A 13115-nucleotide genomic window follows, 5' to 3' on the forward strand; every position below is an offset into this window, starting at 1 on the left:
AATCATCCTTTCGAATGTTTTACACAAGCAGCTAGTAAGGGATATTGGGATAAATGAGTTTTGTTGATTGGGCTTCGGAATGGGAATGATGAGGCTATTGGTCCATGATTTAGGGAGCTCCCCAGTGACATAACTCATGTTATATAATTCAAGTAAAGGATTACCTGGTACTCGACACAGCAATCTGAGTATGTTGTAAGTAATACCATCCTCACCAGGCAACGTGGAGCTGCCCTTAGTTAGTGCTGCATCAAGTTCATAATTAGTGAAAGGAATGTTGCAGTCATCTGCCTTGCTGAGCATAAAGCAAACAAGTCTCTCCCTTGCATCATATTTGTCCATTAATTTCGCCTGTGTGGTACTGGGAAGACTGTCCTAGCTAGATGTAGCAGCCCAAGCACTGGCTAACTCATTCGCCCTATGCAAGGGATGAGGGTGCGCGATCTGCCCAGTTCTGTTACCCTTAATTCTATTTATGTCCCTCCATGCCCGGCTAAGTGGGGTGTGAGCATTAAGACCATTGACAAATTGTTCCCAGTCTGTTTGCCGCAGCTCTGTCATACGCTCTCTGGCAGCAGCAAGGGCAGTTTGGAAGAGGCTCAGCATTTCAGGGGTACGATGGTTTCTATAGGCTAGGCCTAGTCTGCGAGCAGTACGTTTCAATGTTCGAAGTTTAGAATCATTGTAATAGGTATGGTTTTTATAAGACTTATGATTATTATGGAAGTCATTTGGATTTAGAGTAGTAGGAGGTTTCAGAGGCGGCTCTAAGAAGTTCTGAATACTGCTCACAAGGTCATTGTTAAAAGTCTCGACAGAGGTACACTCATAGGAATTATACCAGTCAGTCACATGTGCAACAAAGTCATCATATTGATCAGGGGAAACATTAAGACGTTTCCGTTTGAAGATCCCACCAGGGAGGATAGTATCACTAATATCTAGAAAGGTTAGCCTTGGGAAATGATCAGACGCTATATCTGTTACAATGGAAGACTCACAGCTGGCAGAAGTAATGTTGAAGCCACGACAGAGATCAAGGACACCTCCATAGATATGTGTGGGTTCAAGGTCACCTACAATTTGCACATTATCATGACTGGGATCCTCTCCAAGATACGATACTACGTGCCGCAAACTGCCCTTCTCACACTATACCATTCACTTATATATCCATACCTCACCTATGCTATCTGTGCTTGGGGTTCAACTGCAGCAACACACCTAAAGCCAATAATAACCCAACAAAAAGTCGCAGTAAGAATAATCACTAAATCCCATCCCTGGCAACACACCCCCCACTCATCATAGATCTAAACTTACTCCCTATTCAGTACATCCACACTTACTACTGTGCAATCTACATCTACAGGGCCTTAAATTACAATATTAACCTTGACCTAAAACGCTTTCATTATAGTTGTGACAGACCCCACAGGCACAACACCAGACACAAACATCTCTATGACATTCCCCGTGTCCGACTAAGCCTTTACAAAAATTCAATGTATGTCAAAGGCCCTAAAATCTGGAACACCCTATCTGAAAATTCTAAAACTGCAGACACATTCATCACCTTCAAAACTACCATCAGAAAACATCTTATCTCCCCGATACACCCTGTCAACTAACTACACGAATACCACCTGGTGGTTAACACTTACACTCACTCACCCATTTGACCATAAACAGAAATATCAATCTCAATCTCAAAATAATGAATCTTAACTAGTCATAAGTTGGCCTGTGATACTCCAATACTGAAACTATGTACTGTGCCAAAACAAAAGCATTCACATTGCTAAACTCACAAACTAGTATTTAGTCACTTAGCCATAATACCAACTAACCTCATAATTTTGTAATATTTTAAACTTAAGATTTAATCTAAGTCTGCTCGAAATGCCTAGCCATGCTAGGTGTTCTAGTGGTACACTCTGTAATTATTATTATTTTTAATTATTTTACTGTTTAAGAGTGACAACAGTTGATTGCCATTACGATTACCAAACTGAGAGTTTCCAATGCTTTTGTGTCTTGCATTATAATCACCAATAATAAGAGTAGGCTCAGAATGAGCACAAGTTGGGAGCTCCAAGTAATTAAACTTATCAGCAGGAGCATACAAGTTAAATATGTTGAGAGCAGAGTTCCCAATATAAATCCTAGCACCGTGATATTGTAGCCCCTCTGTTTTCTTATGTGCAAGAAGTTGATGGGGAAGTGATTTTTTAATATATAGAACACAAGAATTAGTAGATTTGAGGTTATATGCAACAAACGATGGCAATTTAGGGGGTTGGGATTTTTCAGGGACTCTGCACTCTTGTAGACACACAATATCAATGGATTCAGTGGTTACTTTATGATGCAGGTCAGAAAATCTTTTCCTAAGTGACGAAATATTCCAACTTAAAATGGATAGTTTATACGAGTTTGGTTCCATTATAAAAGTCCAGGGAGAATAAAGGCAGCTTCGTCATTTTGGAAGTATGTATTAGCAAGAATGCTCCTCAAAACAATAAACCTTGCCATCACATAACTACTACTACCACAACTACCACCACTACTACTAATACCACCACTACCATTACTACCTACAACAATTCTATTGTGCTTTTACATCTCACACTAACACTTATATATACCCTCTAACAGCTTGACAAAGCTCATGGAGAACAAAACGTTGCCACAAAAAATGCCGCCTTGGTTACACATGTCCTATTGCCTAAGAAAACTGTTGGTGTATAAAAATCCATGTAAATTGTGAAGGGGGACTATGGGGGGAGGGGATATATAGAACAGGATATGAGGATGGGTTGTGAGATGATAAAAAAAATCGTAAATTTATGTACGTAAGAGAAGAAACTGAAATTTCCTGACGCAGTTATTATGTAAACAACACCTGACGCACAGTTATGTAAACAACACCTGACGCACAGTTATGTAAACAACACCTGACGCACAGTTATGTAAACAACACCTGACGCACAGTTATGTAAACAACACCTGACGCACAGTTATGTAAACAACACCTGACGCACAGTTATGTAAACAACACCTGACGCACAGTTATGTAAACAACACCTGACGCACAGTTATGTAAACAACACCTGACGCACAGTTATGTAAACAACACCTGACGCACAGTTATGTAAACAACACCTGGCGCACAGTTATGTAAACAACACCTGACGCACAGTTATGTAAACAACACCTGACGCACAGTTATTTATGTAAACAACACCTGACGCACAGTTATGTAAACAATACCTGGCGCACAGTTATGTAAACAACACCTGGCGCACAGTTATGTAAACAACACCTGACGCACAGTTATGTAAACAACACCTGGCGCACAGTTATGTAAACAACACCTGACGCACAGTTATGTAAACAACACCTGACGCACAGTTATGTAAACAACACTTGACGCACAGTTATGTAAACAACACCTGACGCACAGTTATGTAAACAACACCTGGCGCACAGTTATGTAAACAACACCTGACGCACAGTTATGTAAACAACACCTGACGCACAGTTATGTAAACAACACCTGACGCACAGTTATGTAAACAACACCTGACGCACAGTTATGTAAACAACACCTGACGCACAGTTATGTAAACAACACCTGGCGCACAGTTATGTAAACAACACCTGACGCACAGTTATGTAAACAACACTTGACGCACAGTTATGTAAACAACACCTGACGCACAGTTATGTAAACAACACCTGACGCACAGTTATGTAAACAACACCTGATGCAGTTATGTAAACAACACCTGATGCACAGTTATGTAAACAACACTTGACGCACAGTTATGTAAACAACACCTGACGCACAGTTTTGTTCAAAATTACTCCACTGTACACAACATACCTACATACCTGGGTCACATACAACATACCTACATACCTGGGTCACATACAACATACCTACATACCTGGGTCACATACAACATACCTACATACCTGGGTCACATACAACATACCTACATACCTGGGTCACATACAACATACCTACATACCTGGGTCACATACAACATACCTACATACCTGGGTCACATACAACATACCTACGTACCTGGGTCACATACAACATACCTACATACCTGGGTCACATACAACATACCTACATGCCTGGGTCACATACAACATACCTACATACCTGGGTCACATACAACATACCTACATACCTGGGTCACATACAACATACCTACATACCTGGGTCACATACAACATACCTACATGCCTGGGTCACATACAACATACCTACATGCCTGGGTCACATACAACATACCTACATACCTGGGTCACATACAACATACCTACATACCTGGGTCACATACAACATACCTACATACCTGGGTCACATACAACATACCTACATACCTGGGTCACATACAACATACCTACATGCTTGGGTCACATATAACATACCTACATACCTGGGTCACATACAACATACCTACATACCTGGGTCACATACAACATACCTACATGCTTGGGTCACATACAACATACCTACATGCTTGGGTCACATACAACATACCTACATACCTGGGTCACATACAACATACCTACATGCTTGGGTCACATACAACATACCTACATGCTTGGATCACATATAACATACCTACATACCTGGGTCACATACAACATACCTACATACCTGGGTCACATACAACATACCTACATGCTTGGATCACATATAACATACCTACATGCTTGGGTCACATACAACATACCTACATACCTGGGTCACATACAACATACCTACATGCTTGGATCACATATAACATACCTACATACCTGGGTCACATACAACATACCTACATACCTGGGTCACATACAACATACCTACATGCTTGGGTCACATACAACATACCTACATACCTGGGTCACATACAACATACCTACATGCTTGGATCACATATAACATACCTACATGCTTGGGTCACATATAACATACCTACATACCTGGGTCACATACAACATACCTACATGCTTGGGTCACATACAACATACCTACATACCTGGGTCACATACAACATACCTACATGCTTGGGTCACATACAACATACCTACATGCTTGGATCACATATAACATACCTACATGCTTGGGTCACATACAACATACGTACATGCTTGGGTCACATACAACATACCTACATACCTGGGTCACATACAACATACCTACATGCTTGGGTCACATACAACATACCTACATGCTTGGATCACATATAACATACCTACATACCTGGGTCACATACAACATACCTACATACCTGGGTCACATACAACATACCTACATGCTTGGATCACATATAACATACCTACATGCTTGGGTCACATACAACATACCTACATACCTGGGTCACATACAACATACCTACATGCTTGGGTCACATACAACATACCTACATGCTTGGGTCACATACAACATACCTACATGCTTGGATCACATATAACATACCTACATACCTGGGTCACATTCAACATACCTACATACCTGGGTCACATACAACATACCTACATGCTTGGGTCACATACAACATACCTACATACCTGGGTCACATACAACATACCTACATGCTTGGATCACATATAACATACCTACATGCTTGGGTCACATATAACATACCTACATACCTGGGTCACATACAACATACCTACATGCTTGGGTCACATACAACATACCTACATACCTGGGTCACATACAACATACCTACATGCTTGGGTCACATACAACATACCTACATGCTTGGATCACATATAACATACCTACATGCTTGGGTCACATACAACATACCTACATACCTGGGTCACATACAACATACCTACATGCTTGGGTCACATACAACATACCTACATGCTTGGGTCACATACAACATACCTACATGATTGGATCACATATAACATACCTACATACCTAGGTCACATACAACATACCTACATACCTGGGTCACATACAACATACCTACATTCTTGGGTCACATACAACATACCTACATACCTGGGTCACATACAACATACCTACATGCTTGGATCACATATAACATACCTACATGCTTGGGTCACATATAACATACCTACATACCTGGGTCACATACAACATACCTACATGCTTGGGTCACATACAACATACCTACATACCTGGGTCACATACAACATACCTACATACCTGGGTCACATACAACATACCTACATACCTGGGTCACATACAACATACCTACATGCTTGGGTCACATATAACATACCTACATGCTTGGGTCACATATAACATACCTACATGCCTGGGTCACATACAACATACCTACATACCTGGGTCACATACAACATACCTACATGCTTGGGTCACATACAACATAACTACATGCTTGGGTCACATATAACATACCTACATGCTTGGGTCACATACAACATACCTACATGCTGGGGTCACACAACATACCCACGTGCAGGGGTCATATACAACATACCTACATGCTTGGGTCACATACAACATACCTACATGCTGGGGTCAAACAACATACTTACATGCAGGGGTCATATACAACATACCTACATGCTTGGGTCACATGAAACATACCTACATGCTGAGGTCACACAGCATACCCACACGCAGGGGGGTCATACACAACATACCTGCATGCTGGGGGTCATACACAACATACCTGCATGCTGGGGGTCATACACAACATACCTGCATGCTGGGGGTCATACACCACATACAGCTGCCGCCTGTATAACCCCTGCACCAGCTGAGTGACCAGCTGGCTCCAGTTGCTTGACCCACGACCCACGATCCTCCTCACTTGTGACGCTACTCTCTTGATCATGGGTGAGTATGTGGGCGTGGGTGAGGAATATGTGGGCGTCGGTGAGGAATATGTGGGCGTCGGTGAGGAATACGTGGGCGTGGGCGGGTTAGGTAGACAAGTCACCCAGCAATCTGTACAAAATAACCAAATAATAATAATAATAATAATAATAATAATAATAAGACAAGGGGAATATTGATATTATCAATAATTTTGACAAAATAATTACTCATACGATCCTTACAACACGGTCGTTAGGGTCGCTAAACCCGCAGGGGTCAAATAACGCCTGGGGAATAAAAGGCAAGCAAGTTCGATTCAAGGAAAGGGAGGATAAGATCAAAATCCCTTCACCGGCATCAAAAGAAGTACAGTACCAGGTATGATCAAGATGACAGTGTAGTAGAGTACCAGGTATGATCAAGATGACAGTGTAGTAGAGTACCAGGTATGATCAAGATGACAGTGTAGTAGAGTACCAGGTATGATCAAGAAGACAGTGTAGTAGAGTACCAGGCATGATCAAGAAGACAGTGTAGTAGAGTACCAGGTATGATCAAAAAGACAGTGTAGTAGAGTACCAGGTATGATCAAGATGACAGTGTAGTAGAGTACCAGGTATGATCAAGAAGACAGTGTAGTAGAGTACCAGGCATGATCAAGAAGACAGTGTAGTAGAGTACCAGGTATGATCAAAAAGACAGTGTAGTAGAGTACCAGGTATGATCAAGAAGACAGTGTAGTAGAGTACCAGGTATGATCAAGAAGACAGTGTAGTAGAGTACCAGGTATGATCAAGAAGACAGTGTAGTAGAGTACCAAGTATGATTAAGATGACAGTGTAGTAGAGTACCAATTATGATCAAGAAGACAGTGTAGTAGAGTACCAGGTATGATCAAGAAGACAGTGTAGTAGAGTACCAGGTATGATCAAGAAGACAATGTAGTAGAGTACCAAGTATGATCAAGATGACAGTGTAGTAGAGTACCAAGTATGATCAAGATGACAGTGTAGTAGAGTACCAGGTATGATCTAAAAGACAGTGTAGTAGAGTACCAGGTATGATCAAGAAGACAGTGTAGTAGAGTACCAGGTATGATCAAGAAGACAGTGTAGTAGAGTACCAGGTATGATCAAGAAGACAGTGTAGTAGAGTACCAGGTATGATCAAGAAGACAGTGTAGTAGAGTACCAGGTATGATCAAGAAGACAGTGTAGTAGAGTACCAGGTATGATCAAGAAGACAGTGTAATAGAGTACCAGGTATGATCAAGAAGACAATGTAATAGAGTACCAGGTATGATCAAGAAGACAGTGTAGTAGAGTACCAGGTATGATCAAGAAGACAGTGTAGTAGAGTACCAAGTATGATCAAGATGACAGTGATCAGATCAGATCTTACTCCTAAACCAATATTATTTCATAGTGACTATCTGTCCATTTAACTTTGTTTACCATTAATTTTAGTCCCTTATATATTTTTCCTTTATTTTAGCTTTATATAACAACCTTAGTTCATACATTCACAATTGTTAAAATAATCAAGGTGCTATTCTCAGGTGCTAAAGTGTAATAAGTTCACTATTTTGCCATTATATTCCAAAACTCATTTATTTGATTACCACTTTATTGTTCACCACAACTTATATTAGTCCCTTTTATATTATAATTTTATATTATAATTCTAACTTTAAAGAATTACCTTAAAGTACTACCTACTATCATATTCCCAAGCTCCATTATTTGATCATCACTTTATTTGTTCACCACAAATTATTTTAGTCCCTTTTATATTGTCTCCTTTATTTTAGCTTTAAAAAACTACCTTAGCTCATTATTTTTACATTTGTTAAATAATTCAGGTGCTATTTTTTAGCTTTAGAATATTTACTTTGTTTTATACTTAATTCTAACTATAGATTCACTACAAATCTTATGATTACAAGCATTGATCCTGATACCAACCTCTTTTTGAATGACTTAAATGAATCAAACAGTTACTGTAATTACTACACAGCAGAACAATCAAAGGCACTTCTCAGAGCCAACAATAACATAACTGTCTTTAACTACAATATCAGATCTTTAAGCAAGCATTACGATGACCTCATAGCATTACTAAATTCCTTGCATGCCAATATGTCCATCATTACACTAACTGAAACCTGGCTAAAGCCTGATACTACAGATGTCTATGCCATTCCTGGTTACACAGCCATACACAACTGTAGGCCAGACCAACAAGGGGGTGGCACAGCTATATACTACTCAGACCAACTAGAATGTATCACTAATACTTGCACAAGGGATGAACATGGGGAATATATAATAGCTAAATTCAAATCCAAATACCTACAAAAACCTCTCACATTGATAAACATCTACAGAGTTCTACAGTCAAACATTAGCCAATTTAGTCAAAACCTAGGAAGTATGATAACTGATGCACGCATGAACAAAGATCACTTACTACTCTCAGGTGACTTCAATATAAATCTCCTGCAAGACCAGGACCCACACGTTACTGAATTCACAAACAATGAGTAACTGCATGTTGCTACCAACAGTAACAAAACCTACAAGAGTTACGGAGACTAGTGTTTCCCTACTTGACCACATCTGGACCAACACCATATCCCCTTTAAAATCAGGCATAATTACAGATAATACCACAGACCACTACCCTACTTTCCTCATAACAACTCTTGGTAAATTACCCCAAGACACTACTAAAGTCACCTTCAGACTTCACAATGAGGCAGCCATTAATAACTTCACAACAGCAGTAACAAACATTGACTGGCACACTGAGCTAGAAATCTATACAGATATTGACGAATGTTTTAATAATTTTCTAAAAAAGACCCAATACCTCTATAACAAGCACTGCCCTAAAAAAACTAAACAGATGACAGCTAAGAGACTGAACAGTCCCTGGCTAACACCCAGCATTCTCAAATCCATAAATACAAAACACCGATATGAAAAACAGTACAGAATGGGTCACATAACCAGAGACCAAACAAAACGTTACTCGTCAATCCTAACCAGCCTGATAAGAAGGGCAAAAAAATTGTATTATGAGAACAGATTATCCAACTTACGAGGTGATGTAAAAAAGACCTGGAAAACCCAATCAGAAATTCTGGGAACAAAAAAGATATCACGAAATAGCGAAATAAAATTAGCAAAATCAGATGAACCCCAACTCCCACCAACAGAAACAGCAAACAGACTCAATGATTTCTTCTCCACTATAGGACAAAACCTTGCCAATAAAATCCCAAGCTTAGATACTCCACCAAATGACTACCTCACTGGCAACTACCCGAACACACTGTTCCTAGCTCCGACTAACCCATACGAAGTCTCCCTTATTATCAACGCACTAAAAAACAAGGCAGGAGATTTAAATACCTTACCATCCTTTATATACAAAAAAGTGTCACAAGTGCTATCACCAATCATTGCAACACTCTTTAACAAATCCATTGAATCCTCCACCTTCCCTACAGTTCTCAAAATAGCAAGGGTCACCCCGATCCATAAAGGAGGAGACCAAACAGAGTTGAATAACTATAGGCCAATATCCAATTTACACCCTCTCTCAAAAATCTTCGAAAAATTAATTCATAAACGAATCTACTCCTACCTCATCTCCCAAAACATACTCAACCCCTGCCAATTTGGATTCAGGCCTAATAAAAATACTAATGATACTATTATACACATGCTAGAACATATATATACTGCAATAGAGAAAAAAGAAGTCCCACTGGGGATCTTCATTGACTTACGTAAAGCTTTTGATACAGTTGACCATGACTTGCTCCACGTAAAATTGTCACACTATGGTATAAGAGGGCACTCCCTCAACTACCTCAAGTCATACCTCAGCAACAGAAGCCAATATGTGTACGCAAATGGGGCAAGCTCTTCCGCACAACCAATTACAGTTGGTGTCCCACAGGGAAGTGTCCTTGGCCCTCTTCTCTTTCTCCTATACATAAATGACCTACCAAATGCTTCGCAATTACTCAAACCCACACTATTTGCAGATGACACTACATACGTCTTCTCTCACCCGAGCCCAGTCACGCTAGCCAATACTGTAAATACCGAATTACAGAAAATATCTACCTGGATGAGGACTAACAAACTTACACTAAACATTGACAAAACCTACTTCATTCAGTTTGGTAACAGATCTACAGATGTCCCTCTTAACATAATGATAAACGGATCACCTATCACAAAGCTAACAGAGGGAAAATTCTTAGGAATCCACCTTGATAATAGACTCAAATTTCATACACATATACAACAAATTTCTAAGAAAATTTCCAAGACTGTAGGCATACTATCGAAGATACGGTACTATGTTCCACAGTCAGCCCTCCTGTCCCTTTATCACTCTCTTATTTACCCCTATCTCACCTATGGAATTTGTGCATGGGGCTCAACAACAACTAACCATCTCAGACCACTAATTACCCAACAAAAGGCTGCAGTTAGAATGATAACAAATTCTCACTACAGGCAGCACACTCCACCAATATTCAAAACACTCAACCTACTCACCATACAAAACATCCATACTTATTACTGCACCTATTACATACCTAGAACACTTAACTCTGATATTAACCCTCCCCTCAAACATCTCCTTGCCAACCTCAACAGAACACATGACCATAACACAAGGCACAGATCACTCTTTGATGTTCCTCGTGTCCATCTCACGCTATGCAAAAACTCAATACACATAAAAGGCCCTAAAATCTGGAATTCATTACCTGTAAATATAAAAGAAACACTACCTGTTTATAAATTCAAGTCTCTTCTCAAAGATCACTTACTCACCCAAAACCAAATAGATACTGAATAACTGAACCTTATAAATTGTATATCTTAAATGTTTCTCACAATTATATCACATAAATGTTAAACCTAAAACCCAATCTAACAGAATACTCCATTCGACTGAATGTACAGCAATGCATGCAACCATATGACCTGTCTTTGTAATACTCACTTATGCTTTATATTTATCTGTTTACAATAATGTCTTATCACTGATTTCATCATTGCTTAGTTAATCTTAAGTTAATTTTAAGCCAGCCCGTAATGCTATGCATATAAGTGGCTTTGGCATGCTGCTCTTACCTGTATTTTTTTGTACCTCTGTATATATGCTCAAATTACTAAATAAATAAATAAATAAAAAAATAAATAGTAGAGTACAAAGTATGATCAAGATGACAGTGTAGTAAAGTACCAGGTGTGATCAAGAAGACAGTGTAGTAAAGTACCAGGTGTGATCAAGAAGACAGTGTAGTAAAGTACCAGGTGTGATCAAGAAGACAGTGTAGTAAAGTACCAGGTGTGATCAAGAAGACAGTGTAGTAAAGTACCAGGTGTGATCAAGAAGACAGTGTAGTAGAGTACCAAGTATGATCAAGATGACAGTGTAGTAGAGTACCAGGTGTGATCAAGAAGACAGTGTAGTAGAGTACCAAGTATGATCAAGAAGACAGTGTAGTAGAGTACAAAGTATGATCAAGATGACAGTGTAGTAGAGTACCAAGTATGATCAAGATGACAGTGTAGTAGAGTACCAAGTATGATCAAGAAGACAGTGTAGTAGAGTACCAAGTATGATCAAGATGACAGTGTAGTAGAGTACCAAGTATGATCAAGATGACAGTTTAGTAGAGTACCAAGTATGATCAAGATGACAGTGTAGTAGAGTACCAAGTATGATCAAGAAGACAGTGTAGTAGAGTACCAAATATGATCAAGAAGACAGTGTAGTAGAGTACCAACTATGATCAAGATGACAGTATAGTAGAGTACCAAATATGATCAAGAAGACAGTGTAGTAGAGTACCAAATATGATCAAGAAGACAGTGTAGAAGAGTACCAAGTATGATCAAGATGACAGTGTAGTAGAGTACCAAGTATGATCAAGATGACAGTGTAGTAGAGTACCAAGTATGATCAAGAAGAGAGGGTACAGCACACCACTGTACTGTACCTGTGCACTGTACCTGTGTACTGTACCTGTAGTAAGCAGCAGGAACCAGGCTACAATCAGCGTCATCTTCACCATGAGAAACTTCTTCGATTTTCTTATATTTTCTCTCAGTTCAAAGAGACAGTAACGATTACCAGTAATAATAACCGTCATAATAACTCTAATAAAATAAACAACAATAATAATAATAACACTACTAATAGCAATAATAAAAATTATAAATAGCTTCAGAATGCGGGTTTT

The sequence above is a fragment of the Cherax quadricarinatus genome, chromosome 53, assembly GCF_038502225.1.
Source record: "Cherax quadricarinatus isolate ZL_2023a chromosome 53, ASM3850222v1, whole genome shotgun sequence".
NCBI classification, from domain to species: domain Eukaryota; kingdom Metazoa; phylum Arthropoda; class Malacostraca; order Decapoda; family Parastacidae; genus Cherax; species Cherax quadricarinatus.